Source organism: Rhineura floridana, chromosome 3, assembly GCF_030035675.1.
Source record: "Rhineura floridana isolate rRhiFlo1 chromosome 3, rRhiFlo1.hap2, whole genome shotgun sequence".
Classification (NCBI taxonomy): Eukaryota; Metazoa; Chordata; class Lepidosauria; order Squamata; family Rhineuridae; genus Rhineura; species Rhineura floridana.
In genome coordinates, this window is record NC_084482.1 from 111233990 (window position 1) to 111253237 (window position 19248).

General features: G+C 41.4%; 1 protein-coding gene across 1 annotated transcript in view; it reads right to left on the minus strand.

Annotated features, from left to right (window-relative positions):
* Positions 1 to 9278, minus strand: part of PDGFRB (platelet derived growth factor receptor beta) — a 152824-nt gene extending 143546 nt beyond the window's left edge. The window contains exon 1 of the mRNA XM_061617357.1: positions 8613 to 9278. The gene's annotated coding sequence lies outside the window, so the exon portion shown is untranslated. The remainder of the gene's footprint in view (positions 1 to 8612) is intronic.
* Positions 9279 to 19248: the final 9970 nt, after the last annotated feature.

Sequence of the window (19248 nt, forward strand, 5' to 3'; positions counted from 1 at the left end):
AAGCTCTGGATCCTTTTTCTATTTTAGCCTCCTGCCTCTGTAACCCACTGGATCCCTCCCCCGGTTCCCAGATCTCCTCCTTCCTGATCATTCCAGGAATGCTCTGCAGAGTCCATGACACCTGGTGCTACCTGCACATGTCTAGTATCGCAAATCTATTTTTTTAAAACCCTCAAACTTTTACAAAAAAAATTAAAAATAGTAAAACATTTTTTTTGTTACAATGTAAGTCAATGAGATTTCTGGATATTTGTGATATCCAGATTATGATTCAGATTCAGATCTGAATCAGGTCAGATCCAGTCCAAGTCTGCCCAGATCAGATTGGGCCTAATCTGTATGTACAAACTGGAGGCACAATTCAGATGGGGGGGGTACATGCACAGCTCTAGTATTTGTTTACTTGTGCACACACACTCACCTTTTTTCTTTTCTTTTTACATTGTTTAGTCCGTGGGTTAGTGCAGTAATGAACTTTCACAAAAGCCAAAGTTTCAAATATGTTTCACAGTGGGCAAAACAGCCAGAAGGATGAATTTCCAAATTAATTTTGAAATACATCTTTTTTGGTTTACCAAATTTGCACAAAATGGCAGTTTCAGCAATAAAAACATATTTGGGTGTTGTGCCCAACCCCACCAGGTAGAGAGCCAGCAGCCCACCAAGGAGCATATCACCAGGGCAAAGATACATGGGTGCCTCTGATGTGCAGACCCTCCCCACCCCACAACACAGAAAGCCACAGTGCAGTTTGGAGCAGAACATAAACAGTATGTTTCACACAAAAAGTACACATAGCTAAGGCAGGACGAGGAGAGGGATTTGAGGACAGTTTTCTTGTTCTTTCCCATTTTTCTTTCTGCTTCCTGAAAGAGCCAACGTTATGTTTATTTTTAATACAGCTGTTTTGTGCAAAAGCAGCTCAGCATAAAACAGCTGTTTTTAAAAAGTACTGTGAATGTGCCTTCAGCAACAACTGCTGGAAATACACATACAGCATCCTTTCCTTTGAGCCAATAGAAACAAAGTGGCTAGGTTGTGCTCAGGCAACAAGCAAACAGATGTAGGGGGTGTGGCAAAGGGCAGCACCCAGCAAAACATCACCACACTTTTTTTAAAAAAAACTACCCAGTTGGCTCAGTTTATCCTATTTATCCATACAATCAAAGTGGCTTATAAACCAGATATAGGGGACCTTTGCCTGCCAGATGTTGTTGAACTACAACTTCCATCAGGCCTGGCCATTGGTCATGGTTGCTGGGGTTGATGGGAATCGTTGTGGGTGGTGATACCATGCCCCAGGAGGGACTTAATACTGGGAACGATCTATCGTCCCCCTGATCAAAATGCTCAGGGAGACCTTGAGATGAGATATGAAATTGAGGAAGCATCCAAACTAGGAAATGTGGTAGTAATGGGTGACTTCAACTACCCGGACATAGACTGGCCGCATATGTGTTCCAGTCATGACAAAGAAGCAAAGTTTCTAGATATTCTAAATGACTATTCCCTAGACCAGTTGGTCATGGAACCGACCAGAGGGATGGCAACCCTGGACTTAATCCTCAGTGGGGACCGGGACCTGGTGCGAGATGTAAGTGTTGTTGAACCGATTGGGAGCAGTGACCACAGTGCTATTAAATTAAACATACATGTAACTGGCCAATTGCCAAGAAAATCCAACACGGTCACATTTGACTTCAGAAGAAGAAACTTCACAAAAATGAGGGGATTGGTAAAAAGAAAGCTGAAAAACAAAGTCCAGAGGGTCACATCACTCGAAAATGCTTGGAAGTTGTTTAAAAACACTATATTAGAAGCTCAACTGGAGTGCATACCGCAGATCAGAAAAGGTACCGCCTGGGCCAAGAAGATGCCAGCATGGTTAACGAGCAAAGTCAAGGAAGCTCTTAGAGGCAAAAAGTCTTCCTTCAGAAAATGGAAGTCTTGTCCGAATGAAGAAAATAAAAAAGAACACAAACTCTGGCAAAAGAAATGCAAGAAGACAATAAGGGATGCTAAAAAAGAATTTGAGGAGCACATTGCTAAGAACATAAAAACCAACAACAAAAAATTCTATAAATACATTCAAAGCAGGAGACCATCTAGGGAGGCGATTGGACCCTTGGATGATAAGGGAGTCAAAGGTGTACTAAAAAACGATAAGGAGATTGCAGAGAAGCTAAATGAATTCTTTGCATCTGTCTTCACAGTGGAAGATATAGGGCAGATCCCTGAACCTGAACTAACATTTGCAGGAAGGGATTCTGAGGAACTGAGACAAATAGTGGTAACGAGAGAGGAAGTTCTAGGCTTAATGGACAATATAAAAACTGACAAATCACCGGGCCCAGATGGCATCCACCCGAGAGTTCTCAAAGAACTCAAATGTGAAATTGCTGATCTGCTAACTAAAATATGTAACTTGTCCCTCAGGTCCTCCTCCGTGCCTGAGGACTGGAAAGTGGCAAATGTAACGCCAATCTTCAAAAAGGGATCCAGAGGGGATCCCGGAAATTACAGGCCAGTTAGCTTAACTTCTGTCCCTGGAAAACTGGTAGAAAGTATTATTAAAGCTAGATTAACTAAGCACATAGAAGAACAAGCCTTGCTGAAGCAGAGCCAGCATGGCTTCTGCAAGGGAAAGTCCTGTCTCAGTAACCTATTAGAATTCTTTGAGAGTGTCAACAAACATATAGATAGAGGTGATCCAGTGGACATAGTGTACTTAGACTTTCAAAAAGCGTTTGACAAGGTACCTCACCAAAGACTTCTGAGGAAGCTTAGCAGTCATGGAATAAGAGGAGAGGTCCTCTTGTGGATAAGGAATTGGTTAACAAGCAGAAAGCAGAGAGTAGGAATAAACGGACAGTTCTCCCAATGGAGGGCTGTAGAAAGTGGAGTCCCTCAAGGATCGGTATTGGGACCTGTACTTTTCAACTTGTTCATTAATGACCTAGAATTAGGAGTGAGCAGTGAAGTGGCCAAGTTTGCTGACGACACTAAATTGTTCAGGGTTGTTAAAACAAAAAGGGATTGTGAAGAGCTCCAAAAAGATCTCTCCAAACTGAGTGAATGGGTGGGAAAATGGCAAATGCAGTTCAATATAAACAAGTGTAAAATTATGCATATTGGAGCAAAAAATCTTAATTTCACATATACGCTCATGGGGTCTGAACTGGCGGTGACCGACCAGGAGAGAGACCTCGGGGTTGTAGTGGACAGCACGATGAAAATGTCGACCCAGTGTGCGGCAGCTGTGAAAAAGGCAAATTCCATGCTAGCAATAATTAGGAAAGGTATTGAAAATAAAACAGCCGATATCATAATGCCGTTGTATAAATCTATGGTGCGGCCGCATTTGGAATACTGTGTACAGTTCTGGTCGCCTCATCTCAAAAAGGATATTATAGAGTTGGAAAAGGTTCAGAAGAGGGCAACCAGAATGATCAAGGGGATGGAGCGACTCCCTTACGAGGAAAGGTTGCAGCATTTGGGGCTTTTTAGTTTAGAGAAAAGGCGGGTCAGAGGAGACATGATAGAAGTGTATAAAATTATGCATGGCATTGAGAAAGTGGATAGAGAAAAGTTCTTCTCCCTCTCTCATAATACTAGAACTCGTGGACATTCAAAGAAGCTGAATGTTGGAAGATTCAGGACAGACAAAAGGAAGTACTTCTTTACTCAGCGCATAGTTAAACTATGGAATTTGCTCCCACAAGATGCAGTAATGGCCACCAGCTTGGACGGCTTTAAAAGAAGATTAGACAAATTCATGGAGGACAGGGCTATCAATGGCTACTAGCCGTGATGGCTGTGCTGTGCCACCCTAGTCAGAGGCAGCATGCTTCTGAAAACCAGTTGCCGGAAGCCTCAGGAGGGGAGAGTGTTCTTGCACTCGGGTCCTGCTTGCGGGCTTCCCCCAGGCACCTGGTTGGCCACTGTGAGAACAGGATGCTGGACTAGATGGGCCACTGGCCTGATCCAGCAGGCTCTTCTTATGTTCTTATGTTCTTATGAATTGTAGTTCAGCAATCTCTGATGGGCCAAAGGTTTCCCACACCTTTTATAAACAGATAAAGTAGCATTTGAAAAAACAAAAAAATAAGAAAAATAAAATATACAATAAAAAAGAATAACAGTATCCAATAACTCTCAAATCACCACAGAACAGCTAGTACTTAGCACATAGCCAACCAAAGTAAAAGCTATCGATTGTTGTGACTTGAACCCTTCCTCAAGGCAACTAAAGACTTGCTTCACACCTCACATTTTAGCACTGTACTGACGGCATACAAAGGCAGTTAAGAAATACTATTGGGAGGGGGCTGATATAGGAAGAGACTGCCTCTTAGACATGTGGCCCTCAGGCCATGAAGGACTTTAAAGGAGAACAAGCATCTTGAATGGGCCCAGATGCACACTGACAGCTGATGCAAATGATGCAACACAAGCTGTATATGTTTACACTTCCTATTATCCATAAAGAGACAGGCAGTTACATTTTGCACTAGCTGAAGCTTCTGGGTCATCTTCAAGGACAGATACACTATTGTATAGGGTTGCCAGGTCCATGGCCTGAGACTGATCCTGTATCTTTAGGAGAAGAGAAAGTCAGCCAAGTGCAGGTGTTCTTGCTACTCTGTAATGGGAAAAACCGCAAGGTGGAATTCTCCGTTCCCCAGCACAACTTTTAAAGATACAAAAGACCTCTTGGTTGCCAGGCCCAGCCTCCAAGAGGTCTTCTGTATCTTTAAAAGTTGTGGAGGGGGGAGGGAGAATTCCACCTTGTGGTTTTTCCCATTACAGTGTTGCAAGAACACCTGCACTTGGCTGACTTTCTCTTCTAAAGATACAGGATCAGTCTCAGGCCATGGACCTGGCAACCCTACTATTGTAGCAGTCAAGTCTAGAGTTACAAAAGCATGGATCAAAAGTAAAGTCCCTTCTATCTGAGAAGGGTCAGAGCCTTAAGTAAATGTAGCTGGTAACCAGCATCCCTAGCAACCACAGAAAGCAGGTCTGTGTCCAAAAGAATTCCAAGACTGCACCTGTTTAGATGAGGGAAATCACAACCCTATCAGTCATAGACAAAACACCCCTTTCCAGAGCCTATTGATGTTAGGGATGGAAAGATATGTCTGTTTCAGTTCTCTCAGTTTCTCATTTTTCCAAAGTTAAATTCAGTTCTCTACATTTCTGCAGCAAACTGCAATTAAAAAAAAAACATTATGAAAATTCTCCACCATTTTAGTAGAAATTTCTCCAAATACATACATTTTTGTAGGCAGTTTTGACAAACATACACATTTCTGCAAGCTATTTCTCATCATTTCATGCCTTTTTGCATGTTATTTTCAATCATGTATTCATTTTTATGTACACTTTCCCCTAATATATGCATTTTTGTAAATATTGTTTAGTTGGCAAACTGCATCCCAACATTCTAATAAATGCAAATTTTGCAGGATGGCTGTGTTTCAGTTCTCATATTGTTTTGGAAATTGTGAATTAGATTGATTCTGCTTGAAATGCGAACTGAATTGAAATTCTCACCCATCCCTAATTAGTGTCTCACCAGCATAACTTCTGGCTTTTTGTAGTTTCAACTTCTGCTTGCTGTCATTCATCTCTTTTCACCATTTACTATCCTAGCCCATCAAGCCCATTACTGTTGGCTTTTAGCAGCTATAACAGACCAGGGTCTGGAGTGTTATTAGGGGGTGGCTCAGGGGACCAAGCCCTAGGTCTTTTGCAGCAGATCCTAAATCCCTTCCACCTTCCCCTTTTAAAAAACTTTTTAAAATGTTGTTTATAAGGCAATTGGGTGCATGGTAAAGTACAATGATGATTGGTGAAACACTAGCTACTCACCACATTAATTTTCCAGAAGCATCAATACATATGAATTAGCATATACAGATGTTATGCAAATTTGTGTTATGGGCTTGTGCCCTGAGTTGTTTATGTACACAGCAATTCCCCTGACAGGGTCCAAAATGCTGTTGCCTACACAAGTCATGTAACCTGCCAAAAACTTAAAGGATTTCTCATCTTCCTGTTCCTGATTCTGAGCTCCACAGTGGGCCCTGTTCTGCCACTGGATTTGGGCTGCTGGCTCAGTCTCCTGAGCTCGAGCTCCTATTCAGTGTATTGACTATGGATTGGGTTATTCCCATCCTATAGTGTTGGATCCTCAGCATCACAAGTACTGTTAGAGAAACTACTTGGTATTTTGTCTAAAACTCATTAAAACTCCCAACTATTGTCTTGCTCAACTTGTGTCTATTCCTGCAGCTCCAAGGACTTCACACAAAAGTGCAACAATAGTACCTTGGTCATCAACACTCTCCTAACAGCCAATTGCTCTTCAGAAGACAAAATAAAAGGTAGATGACATCATAAAGACAATGTTACAGCATACACTTTTCTGTATGCTACACTGTAAGATTTCATCCTATTTGCTTTTTAATTTTTATTAATTTGAAAGAAGGCAATATTATCATGACTGTAGACAATATTATCATGACTGTAATATTATAAAGAAACCACAATACAGGCACTCAAGAAAGTGACAATGGAAACTTTGTTTCCAATAAAGATCACAATGAACTTCTATCTCAAACAGACAGTGCTAAGCATCTTTTGTGATCATAGCTGCAAATCACTCTCAGTAAAAATGTAGCTTTTAAACTGGACTATGAAGACAGTAAAAACTACAAAATCAAACTACAGAAGCAGGGGGTCTAAAAATAAAAGGATCTAACAAGGGGACAAGCTACATCTCAGGGAAAATTGTCCTCCGCACCTGATGTTGTCTATGTACTTTTCTCTAAATAACATATATTCTTGGCAACATTGTATACCAGGTCAGTATTACTGTTGCCATATTATACACAATAAGGCTGAGGTACAGACTGGCTTGTCTAAGACCTGCCAGTGAGTTATAACAGGTGAGCAGAGGATTTCTGGCAAACCGCTGATGTGCTTAAACCACTATGCTGCATAGGAAGTTGCCTTATACCAAGTCAAGACCATCAGTCCATCTAGCTCAGTTTTAACAACACCAGCTGGTCCTTTGGAAAGCAGGGCTTTGGGCAGGAGTTTATCCCAGCCAAGAAACCAGAGACTGAACATGGGCCTTTTTGTATGCAAAGCACATAGGAACTCTACCACTGAGCTACGGCCTCTTCCTTTATACTTAACTGGTTTAGCTCCTGACAAGAGATACAAAGTATGATAGCAAGAGATTATGCCTCTTATTGAACAGTGCATCCATTTTACATCATGAGAAGCACCAGTGTGTGAGTTCATTTAGACCTATATATGAGAACTGGGGATGCCTAGAAGGAGCTATAGGTCACTGGTAAAGCCAGTTTTTCTCTCTACAAAACAGAAAGAAAGGGAGACTTATGAAGCAAGTGGTGTGAAAGTCCTGAGGTTGCGTACACACCGTACATTTAAATACACTGAACGCATGATCTACTCAGAGGTTTGTTAGGAATATGTCATGGAAATCTATGGTCTCTGTTTCCCTTTCTCTTTTTGCTTTACCAATAAAATTTATTTTTTAAAAAATACACTGAAAGCATGTCCTCCCCTAAGAATCCTGGGAACTGTACTTTGTACTTTATTAAGAGTGCTGGGAATTATAGCTCTGTAAAACTACAGTTCTCAGGATCATTGGGGGAGGAGGGATGTGCTTTCAATATGCTTTAAAAGTATAATGTGTATGCAGATGAAGACCCTGGAGAGCTGTTGCCAATCACAGTTGACTAAAAATGGGTTAGATGGACAAATAATCTGATGTGATGTAAGAGAGTTTCCTGTGTTCTACATGGATGTTACAGTGGCAATTACGGGGAAAGCTTCTCCTCTCTCCAATCATCTGCAGCCTATGACACTAAGCTCCAAGTAATTTTGAGCACCAGAAAGTTGTTTCCACACATCAGGATCACGGACTTTTCCTTTGCTGACAAAAAGTAGATCCAGTCATAGCACTCTGCATATCCCATAGCTTAGAACTGCTTGCCTGTTACACAGATGGGAGAAAGGAGATGCCAGAGCAGTGTTGTTCCCTCTAAGCCCTTGGAAGAAGCAACAGGCTTCCCTCTCTCCCCCCCCTTTTTTTCTTTTCTGGATCCTGCAGTTCATTCGTTTAAAAAACAGTATCCGTTGCTTTTTGGAGGGGCATCTCAGAAACGGGGGATTGGTGTGGGAAGGCGGCTAGAAAAGGAGAAAATCTCCGGAACCGTCTTCACTGTGACTGTTGAGCTGAAAGTTCAACTCTTTCCCCGTTTTGTTTGCAAGTCGCGGCAGACAGCCCCTGAAACAGTAAGGGGTCCCGCACTGGATATATTGTGCAAGATGCCTTTTGGAAAGCAGCGAAAAGAAAGCAAGGGGCAAAGAGAGCGAAGGATCCAGGCGTTTGCAAAGGAAACTGGCTGGGTTTGGTCTTTTGGAAACTGACATGAAGAAAAAGGAACGGCACTGCGGGCTCTCTCCACATCTGGATTTGTTAAACAGAGAGTTTCCACTTGCAGCTCGCTTTCAGGCTGGAGAAGCGAAGAGGAGGCTAACTGTTAGAGCAAAGGAGACCGCGTAGGGCTTACCTTACTTGGCAGGGGGCAGAACTGCTTTCGCCAAAGAATGCCCAGAACTTGCTGGGGTTTCTTCTTCTTCTTCTGTCCCCACTTCTCTTTATCCTTCTTCTGAAGTTTCTCCGGTTGCCTTGAGTACACGAAGAAAGCTTCCTTCGGCTGAGTTGCGCAGTCTTTTTGAAAACGTGCCGGGAGGGAGAACTTGTCTGCAGCCCCGGAGAGGCGGGAGGGGGGGGGGATGTCCCCGCTGACCAGCGCGCCTACTGCCTCTAGTGCATTTTATTGCCCCCCAGAGCATTCGCCAGCATCCAAGACTAACTGGGTTGCTTTCTCGTAGCTCTGGAGCTTTTTTCTTTAGAACAAGACGCCAGGAATTGGAGTGTGTTTGTGTTTAAAAAAAAAAAGGAGGGGAGGGGTGAGACTGAATCCTTTCCTTTTTGGAAGACACACAGGGAAGATTTGAGGAAGAGGAAAACAGTTTCAGCTGGTAGACACAACAAACACCTCAGTCAGCCCAAGGTGGGGGAGACTGACATAAGCAGAACTTCACTTGATGAATTTGGGCGGGAAAGGGTGAGCGGAGCCTCTGCGAAAGTTCCAAACAAAATAAAAACAAGAGGAACCAAAAACGTCCCTCTCTCCCTCTTCCCCCTCCCCAGGCTTCCATCCTTTCCCTCCTCCTTCCCTCTGTCTCCCCTTTCTCAGGATATGAGGGGATGTTTAGAAAATCCGCTGCCCACGCCAGCCGCTGACTCATGTTTTTATTAAAGAAGGGAGGCCTGTGCCTTAAAATTGACTCCACATATTAAAATCACTGCGCGTGCCTGCCCGCCCCTGCCCCCTCCGTGCCCGTTGGCACCTAGCCTTCCCTGCCTGCACACAAGAGTGGGATGCGGGGGGGCTGTGTGGGTTTCTGACAGGGCCGTCGACGTGGGATTTATTCAACCCCTTATCGCAGAGATAACGTTTTGCTAAAGGGCTGCTTTGTTTGCTGGGCGGAGTCGCTGTTTACCACATTCTTTGAAAAGGGTGGTGGTTTTTTTTGTTTTGGTCGAACAATAGAGCTGTGGAATGGTTCACAGGCCCGAGTTGGGCTCTTAAGTGTGTGTCTCAGCATTGGCTGCTTCCCATTGTTAGCGGGCCAAGTGAAGGCTGTTTATCCATCCAGTTCTGGGCCCCTTCGCCAAGTAATCTACAGAGTTTGTTGTATTTTCTGATGAAGGCCTAGAAAAGAAGTGACAGGCACTTTTTGTGAGATGTTGAGCACGTGCAAGCTCTTCAGTCTTCAGATCCCCAAGGGCCGTTCCTCTACCTGAAGAATGTGCAGGATGTATTAGTGTAGATTCAACACACACACACACACCATTGTGAATCTTGCTGCATTCTTAGAGCTTCTTCCTACATTACATCTTAAGATATATACACAACTGAAGTGTACAATAAATATGTATAACATGAATGCAACAAACACATGTATCATACAGCTTGATTCCTTGACCTTACACAATGTGTGAAACAATCCTGACAGAAGAGAAGGCTAGTCTAATAAAGAGTGTCACCTTATCTTCCAAGTTGGTACTTTTATATATCATACAGTGAAATTCCAAAATCCATAGTCAGGCAGTCCATAGACAAATTACCCTCCTTGCTGAACTTAAGGCACATAACAAAGATGTTCTTATTCCAGCAGGCATTTTAAGGTAGTGTTAGGGTTTATTTTCAGTTTTATGGTGACTGTTATTGTTTTATTCTGTGTATGGTTTATTTTTATGAATACCACTTAGAACTGCTAATGACTAAGTTGTATATAAATTTGTTGTTATGTGCCTTTCAAGTCGATTACGACTTATGGCGACCCTATGAATCAGCGACCTCCAACAGCATCTATCATGAACCACCCTGTTCAGATCTTGTAAGGTCAGGTCTGTGGCTTCCTTTATGGAATCAATCCATCTCTTGTTTGGCCTTCCTCTTTTTCTACTCCCTTCCGTTTTTCCCAGAATTATTGTCTTTTCTAGTGAATCAGGTCTCCTCATGATGTGTCCAAAGTATGATAACCTCAGTTTCATCATTTTAGCTTCTAGTGACAGTTCTGGTTTAATTTGTTCTAACACCCAATTATTTGTCTTTTTTGCAGTCCATGGTATGCACAAAGCTCTCCTCCAACACCACATTTCAAATGCGTTGATTTTTCTCTTATCTGCTTTTTTCACTGCCCAACTTTCACATCCATACATAGAGATCGGGAATACCATGGTCTGAATGATCCTGACTTTGGTGTTCAGTGATAAATCTTTGCATTTGAGGACCTTTTCTAGTTCTCTCATAGCTGCCCTCTCCAGTCCTAGCCTTCTTCTGATTTCTTGACTATTGTCTCCATTTTGGTTAATGACTGTGCCGAGGTATTGATATCCTTGACAACTTCAATGTCCTCATTGTCAATTTTAAAGTTACATAAATCTTCTGTTGTCATTACTTTAGTCTTTTTGACGTTCAGCTGTAGTCATGCTTTTGTGCTTTCCTCTTTAACTTTCATGAGCATTCATTTCAAATCATTACTGCTTTCTGCTAATAGTATGGTATAATCTGCATATCTTAAATTATTAATATTTCTCTCTCCAATTTTCACACCCCCTTCATCTTGGTCCAATCCCGCTTTCCATATGATATGTTCTGCGTACAGATTAACAAATAGGGTGATAAAATACACCCTTGTCTCACACCCTTTCCGATGGGGAACTAATCGGTTTCTCCATATTCTGTCTTTACAGTAGCCTCTTGTGCAGAGTATAGGTTGCGCATCAGGACAATCAGATGCTGTGGCACCCCCATTTCTTTTAAAGCATTCCATAGTTTTTCATGATCTACACAGTCAAAGGCTTTGCTGTAATCTATAAAGCACAGGGTGATTTTCTTCTGAAATTCCTTGATCTGTTCCATTATCCAACATATGTTTGCGATATGATCTCTGGTGCCTCTTCCCTTTCTAAATCCAACTTGGACATCTGGCATTTCTTGCTCCATATATGGTAAGAGCCTTTGTTGTAGAATCTTGCGCATTACTTTACTTGCATGGGATATTAAGGCAATACTTCAATAATTACTGCATTCCCTGGGATCCCCTTTCTTTGTAATTGGGATATATATTGAACGCTTCCGATCTGTGGGCCATTGTTTACTTTTCCATATTTCTCAAAAATTTTGTCACAATTTGGACAGATTCAGTCTCAGTAGCTTGTAGCAACTCTATTGGTATGCCATCTGTTCCTGGTGATTTGTTTCTTCCAAGTATTTTAAGAGCAGCTTTCACCTCACATTCTAAAATTTCTGGTTCTTCATCATATGGTTCCTCCGTGAATGAATCTGTCACCCTTGCATATCTTTTACAGAGTTCTTCAGTGTATTGCTTCCATCTTCCTTTTATTTCATCTCGGTCAGTCAGTGTGTTCCCCTGTTGATTATTCAACACCCCTACTCGTGGTTTAAATTTCCCTTTCATTTCTCTAATCTTTTGGAATAGGGCTCTTGTTCTTCCCTTTTTGTTGTCCTCTTCAATTTCTATACAATAACTATTGTAATAGTTCTCTTTGTCTCTACGTACTAGTTGCTGTATTGTTGCATTTAAGGTTGTGACCATGTTTCTATCTCCCCTTGCTTGTGCTTTCCTTCTCTCTTTAACCATTTTAAGAGTTTCATCAGTCATCTATTGAGGACTTTCTCTCTTTTTAACTACAGGTATTGTCAAACAAACAAACAAACAAATAAACAAATTACAATACACTTATTAGGACCAACCAAAACATCACAAGAGATAGTGAGCAAGCTTTCAAATTCTCCAGAAGTCATCATAATTTATATGGTGGTGGTGGATGATGGAAACCATCAATGTCTTCCATATTTCAGATACTTGTGTCATACTCTGGATTTGGCAACTAGAGTTTGCAAACAGTCCTTGCCATGCTGCACCCTTGTTGATCTCACATCAGAAAAGCAGGCAAATCTTATAGCTTGGGGAAAATTTATGAACTGTTTAAAAAATTTCTTAGGACTCCCTGGCAGTTGTACTGTGTATTTGAGATGCTAATCAGCTGAGTTGTTTGCTTATAAAACCTATCCAGGAGCTTTCTTGAGTTGGTCTTTTAAAAAAACAACCAAGGAATGTTGTTGCTCACTTGTTGCCTGGGAGTCAGATTCATGACCATCTGGTGGATGCTACAGTCTCTGAACACTCATAGCACAATATATTATACTGGGGAAATGCTGGTGGAGGCATTGGAGTACTGTATGAAGTATGGTTGGAGTAGCACCACAATCCTCTAGTGGTAGTGCTTGACATCATTAATGAAGAACAACATGTCCCACTCCATCCCAATGCTACCTGCAACACACTTCCATTTTATGGATCACTCTGCCTATATTTTAAATGCTTCTTTGAAGACTATGTACTCCAGCTCTTCAGTTCTGTAGCATACATCTCCATTTATTATTATTATTTTTAAGCTTGGCAATTGGTTTACAGCAAAACTATCACACTTTCATGATGTGGGGATAAAATGTCATGCTAATATGAGAATAGCTATGAGACAGATGTAGGTTCCCCCCCCCTTTGAAATCACTGATATCTAGTGTCACAGGTTCTGGGGCTGAGTCTCTTGAGTCCTGGCTTAAAATAATCCTCCTGCATCTTTTTAAAGTATACATTCATCTCCAGGCTATTGATAAGGTTTTCATTTTGGCTATATACCCTTCTCAAGTTACATCTAGGTCCATGCAGGGGACCACCATTAGGGCATCACAAGCTTGTCTTGTAATTTTTTTATTGTCTTTTTTCATTGGCTGTGAAGTTAATCCCATTCCAATCTGGCTTCAGGCCAGGGCATGGTATCCAAACAGCCTTGGTCACCCTTCATCAAGACAGAAACAGGAGGAGTGCTACCCTGTTGATTCTCCTTTATCTCACTGTGGCTTTGGATACCATTGACCATGGTATCTTCCTGGAACAACCCTGGAGGTTGGAGGCACTGTATTGCTGTGGTTCCACTTCTACCTGCATTGAATAGCTCTGGGGGACTACTGTTCAACTTCAGACTAATGGTATTTATTTATTTAATACATTTCTAAACTGTCTTTCAAGAATAAAGTTCTTCCCAAGGTGGTTCACATTATATATCAAAGTACAATAGTAAATACAGTGAATATCTATCTATCTATTTATTTATTACATTTATACCCCACCTTTCTTACGGCAACCCTATGAATCAGTGACCTTCAATAGCATCTGTTATAAACCACCCTGTTCAGATCTTGTAAGTTCAGGTCTGTTGTTTCCTTTATGGAATCAATCCATCTTAAAATACCTTAATCATTTCAATATGACACAATGCCATATTATTATACAATGTGATATATTACCAATGCAATGTATAGCTACCAGATCATATCAGTAAGATATGAATTTATTTATTTATTTATTATTGGATTTATATGCCACCCTTCCTCTCAGTAGGAGCTCAGGGTGGCAGGTAGGAGCTCAGGGCAGCAATTGGGCCTGAATCATTAAACTGGATCATACGTACTAAGAAAGCTGGCTAGGGATCTTGAATGTTGATGTTAGTGTTTCCTATAGGATATGACAACATCCAACTATTTCCATTTAGCAACAGATAGGTGTATGTGTGTGGGGGTGTATGTGTGTGTGTAAAATGCCAAAATTACCTAGTAGGGAAAAGTCTCCTCTGGAAAAATAGAAGCTAACTAGGTGGTAAGAACCTACACCAGCAGATGCATCCCTATCACAGACGCTTCCTACATTGTAAGAAAACACGTTTTCCCAAACTGGTGCATACTGCTGCCGTGGCCAACTGTGATGCCCTGAAATGTGTATCTATATCATACATATGCTCTAAAACATTATGCGAGTGTCTTTTTAGCATTCAGACTAGGTATGTACTATAAAGGTCATGTGTGCAGCACTAAGAACACAAGTTCTTTCCAAACAAAAGTATCATTGGCGATCACTCGTGGCCAAGTAAGATTGTCTTCCAAGATAAGGTCTTTAACAGTGGGTCCGTAAGTGACTCTGGAGGCCAATTCTGGATCCACACAGTCTCCCACAGTGAGGACATGGGTTTCCAGATGGAAGATGGCCGCGATGTGGATTTGTTTAATGTGCCTTCCACTTAGCTCATTTGTGCCGTTCGCCCTATATTCGTGCTTCTTCAAAGTCCACAGCACCTTTGATAATGGCCATTTGGGACGTTCATGGGCCAAGACTTCCCAGTTCTCGATGTTCATGTTACATTTTTTTAGATTCCCTTTAAGAACATCTTTAAACCTCTTTTGCCGTACACCAGTGTTCTGTTTTCCATCCTTAAGTTGGGAGTAAAGTAGCTGCTTTGAAAGACGGTGATTAGGCATTCGAACAACATGGCCGGTCCAGCAAAGTTGATGTTGAAGGGTCATTGTTTCAACACTGGTAGCCTTTGCTTCTTCCAAAATGCTAACATTAGTCCGTCTGTGTTCCCAAGTAATTTGCAGAATTTTCTGGAGGCAGTGGTGGTGGAATCTTTCAAGCAGTTGGGAGTGGTGTTTATAAATGGTCCATGTTTCACAGGCATACAGTAAGGTCAGTAGTACAATGGCTTTGTAAATAAGCATTTTGGTCTCCCTGCGAATATCCCAATCCTCAAACACTCTACGCTTCATTCGGGAGTATGGGGCACTCGCAGAGCTCAGATGATATTGAAATTCAGCATCGATGTCAGCTTTTACAGATAGATGGCTGCCGAGACAGGGGAAATGATCAATGTTCTCCAACATTACACCATTAAACTGGATTGATGGTGCTACAGAGGGGCTAGTTCGCACCTGTTGATGAAGCACTTTGGTTGTTTTAATATTAAGTGAGAGCCCAAGCTTTCCATATGCTTCTGCAAAGACATTTAGGATAGTTTGAAGATCTTTCTCTGAATGTGCAGAGACTACATTATCATCAGAATATTGAAGTTCTACAACAGAGGTTGACATTACCTTACTTTTTGCTTTCAGCTTACTGAGATTTAAAAGCTTTCCATCTGTTTGATATATGATTTCCACACCAGTAGGAAGTTTCCCCCTCAATAAGGTGTAGAATCATAGCAATGAAGATAGCAAATAAGGTAGAAGCAATGACGCATCCCTGTTTTACGCCTGATCCGACTCTGAATGGATCTCTCTGAAAGCCATTGTTGTCCAAAATTGTTGCTGTCATGTTGTCATGAAGGAGTCGCAAAATATTCACAAATTTATCAGGGCACCCAGTTTTCAGAATGATGGTCCAGAGAGCGGTTCGATTCACAGTGTCAAAGGCCTTAGTCAGATCGATAAACGCCATATATAAAGGTCGATTCTGCTCCCGGCATTTTTCTTGAAGCTGTTGTGCAGTGAAGATCATGTCCACTGTCCCCCTGGAAGGGCAGAAACCATTTTGAGATTTGGGGAGGACATCCTCTGAGATCGGCAGGAGGGAATTTGCGAGGATCCTTGCAAGGATTTTGCCTGCGGTAGCAAGAAAAGAGATACCTTGATTGTTCCCACAATCTGTTCTATCACCCTTCTTAAAAAGGGTGATAATTATGGCATCCCTAAAGTCTTCTGGCATCTCCTCCCTCATCCAGATTTTTTCGATGAGCTTATGAAGTTGTTGTGTAAATTCAGCCCCACCTTCTTTAAAGACTTCAGCAGGAATCCCATCAAGTCCTCTAGCTTTGTTATTCTTCATCTGATTGATGGCTTTACTGACTTCATCCAAATTAGGGGATACTGCAAGCTCATCTCTAGTTTGTTGTGGAATTTGCAAGAAGACCTCATCAGCCATGACAGAGTTACGATTAAGGAGGTTGTGGTAATGCTCTTTCCAGCACAGTGCAATAGATTCTTTAAGAAGTTTGCTACCATGCATTGAACGTAAGGTATTTGTACCATAATTTGTTGGTCCATAGATGGCTCTAAAACATTATGCGAGTGTCTTTTTAGCATTCACAATAGGTATGTACTATAAATGTCATGTGTGCAGCACTAAGAACACAGGTTCTTTCAAAACAAAAGTATATATGCCACAATAAATGAGTATTTAAAAGTCTCACAAGACTCTGACCACAAACAAGTCTGTCAAGCAAGAAATGATGGTGGAAGATCTGAGTGAAATAATTAGAATTCCCTATTAGGTTGTGTGTGTATATGGGGGTGTATGTAAAAAACAACATGGCAATGGGTGGGTGGAATGAAGGAAGGAGAGAGGTGAACCCTCCTCTTGCCCACACATTCCTCGTTAAAATTGGTTCTCTCTAGCTGTTTTTTTCCCAATGGGGATCTATGTCTGGAAGTAGCCCCAGCTAAAAACAAAAACAAAAACAGCTGATGAAGCAACTTTGAGAAGAAAAGCACAGTAAGGAGAAAGATGAAGAGCCCCTCTCCTGCCATGCTGTCCTTTATATATGCCCCCCTAGTCCCACCCTCCACTTGACAGGGATTCAACCCAATTTAAGTGTGATTGTTCACAGCTTGTTGTATCCTTAAACACATCCCACTTTCTATTGGTTTGAGGTATTTTTATTTATGTCTTTAATTTTGCTGCAACAGGCTAATATAGCTTGACTGTAAAACCCAGGAAATGTCTTTGTTTCCTGAGCCTGAGTATCTTTCCTAGGCAGAGTTCAGTATTACTAAACTCAAATGCAGAGCCAGTTAGCAGGGTACATTTCTCATAGATCAAGTGTACCCTGGAACATAGTTACTTAAATCACCTTTGACTTTCACAAATTGGTTGGATCAGGACCAAAGAAATCAGGCAGTTTCCTCTCTTTCTGCTTATGAGTTTCTTCATTTCCCATATAGATCACAAAAACAATTGTTTCCAAATCTTTGGTGGAGAGATCACAATGAAATATATCTGTATTTTTCTTGTATTTTATGGGAACATACTTCCACATGGAGGGAATCATGGGTACTGCGATGGATGAGCGGAAACAGTACCAGAGCCCCAGAATAGTGCATGGTGCCTCCAGCCCACCAGCCTTTCCCCACACACCCACACACACAATGCCTGAAAGAAGGTAATTGCCACTTCAGGAGTAATTCAGTCCATTCCCTGAAAATTGCACCCTGACTCAGGTGAAACAGCCTCATTCAAAGGTTCATCCTATCCCAGGTATAAATATTCCAATACAGATGTCTCTAGTTCTGAGTTTTCAGGTGAAGGAAAAGTGAACTCTGATGTACTTGGAAGCTGAACTTGGAAGCTGAACTATGGGGTCCCTCAGGAATCCATCTTGTTCCCCAAGCTGTTTAACATCTATGGGAAGCTGTTGGGAAATATTATCAGTATGTGAATGACACCCAGCTCTAGCTCTCCAGAATCCAGAGAGGCTGTTCATCTTCTGGAGGCAGTGATGGGCTGGATCTGGATCAATAAACTGAAGTTAAATCCTGACAAGGTCCTTGTGGTCTATGGTACTCAGGTTCAGGAACTGGGATGTCAGGCTGTCTTAGATGGCATTGCATTCTCCCTGAGACAGCAGTACATTGTTTGAGGGTACTCCTTCATTCTAAGCTGTTGTTGGAGGCTCTAGCTGGTTCACCAGCTATGTCTGTTCTTGGGCCTAGAGAGTTTGACCTCAGTGATCCATGCTCTAATAATCTCCTGGTTAGATTACTGCAATGCACTCTACATGGGGCTACCCTTGAAGCTGCAGCTAGGGCAGAATGCTGCTACCCAGTTTTTGTACAGCGCAGCAAGATCATATCACCTTTATGTCCAGGGTACTGTAATGGCTTCCAGTGAGCTACCACACCCAGTTTAAGTTGTTAGTACTAGTGTACAAACCCCTAAATGGCTTGCAACCCAGGTACTTGAAAGAGTGTTTTCACCAGTACCTTCCAACCCCAAATTTGCAATTTGAGGGAGAGGACCTGCTTGTGGTCTTATCACTAGGAATAGCTTGAAGATCAGGGACCTGAGATAGACATTCTTATCAATGGTGCCCTGGCTATTGAACTCTCTCCCAAGGGAAAATCACTGGACAGTCCCCCTTTTTACCTGCATTCAGGAAACTTGTAAAGACTTTTATTATTATTTATCCAGGCTTTAGGCCAATCATTTTATGAAGTTTTCATACTGCTGGTGTTAACTGGTGTCTATAGTATATTACAGTGTTGTTTTGAATTGTTTTTATTTTAATGCTATTATTTCGAGACATTCTGTGTCCCTTCCCTTTGGGGAGGAAGAGCAGGTAAAAAATTTGAAATAATAAATACTAAATATTTATTCAGAGCCCTTTAACACTTGAGTTCATTTAAAACGTTGCCCAAAATGATGGACTTAGAATGAATACTTCTTGTAAGTCATACTTGTTTTTAGCTGTCCATGAATGCAATGTCACAGAATCTGTATTCATTTCTTATTTTATTTATTTTTATTTAGAAGATTTGAATCAAAAATCTTAATCAAAAGAATTGCAAAGTGGTATGAAATATTAATTAAAATAGCAATAAAAGCAGACTTTAAGAACAGTAGACCAGAGGTTGGAAAGATAATTGTAAGAAAGAACTAGTTCTAGTTCTAGTTCAATGCATCCAAAAAGGAATTAATCCCTTTACAAATCAAACTAGT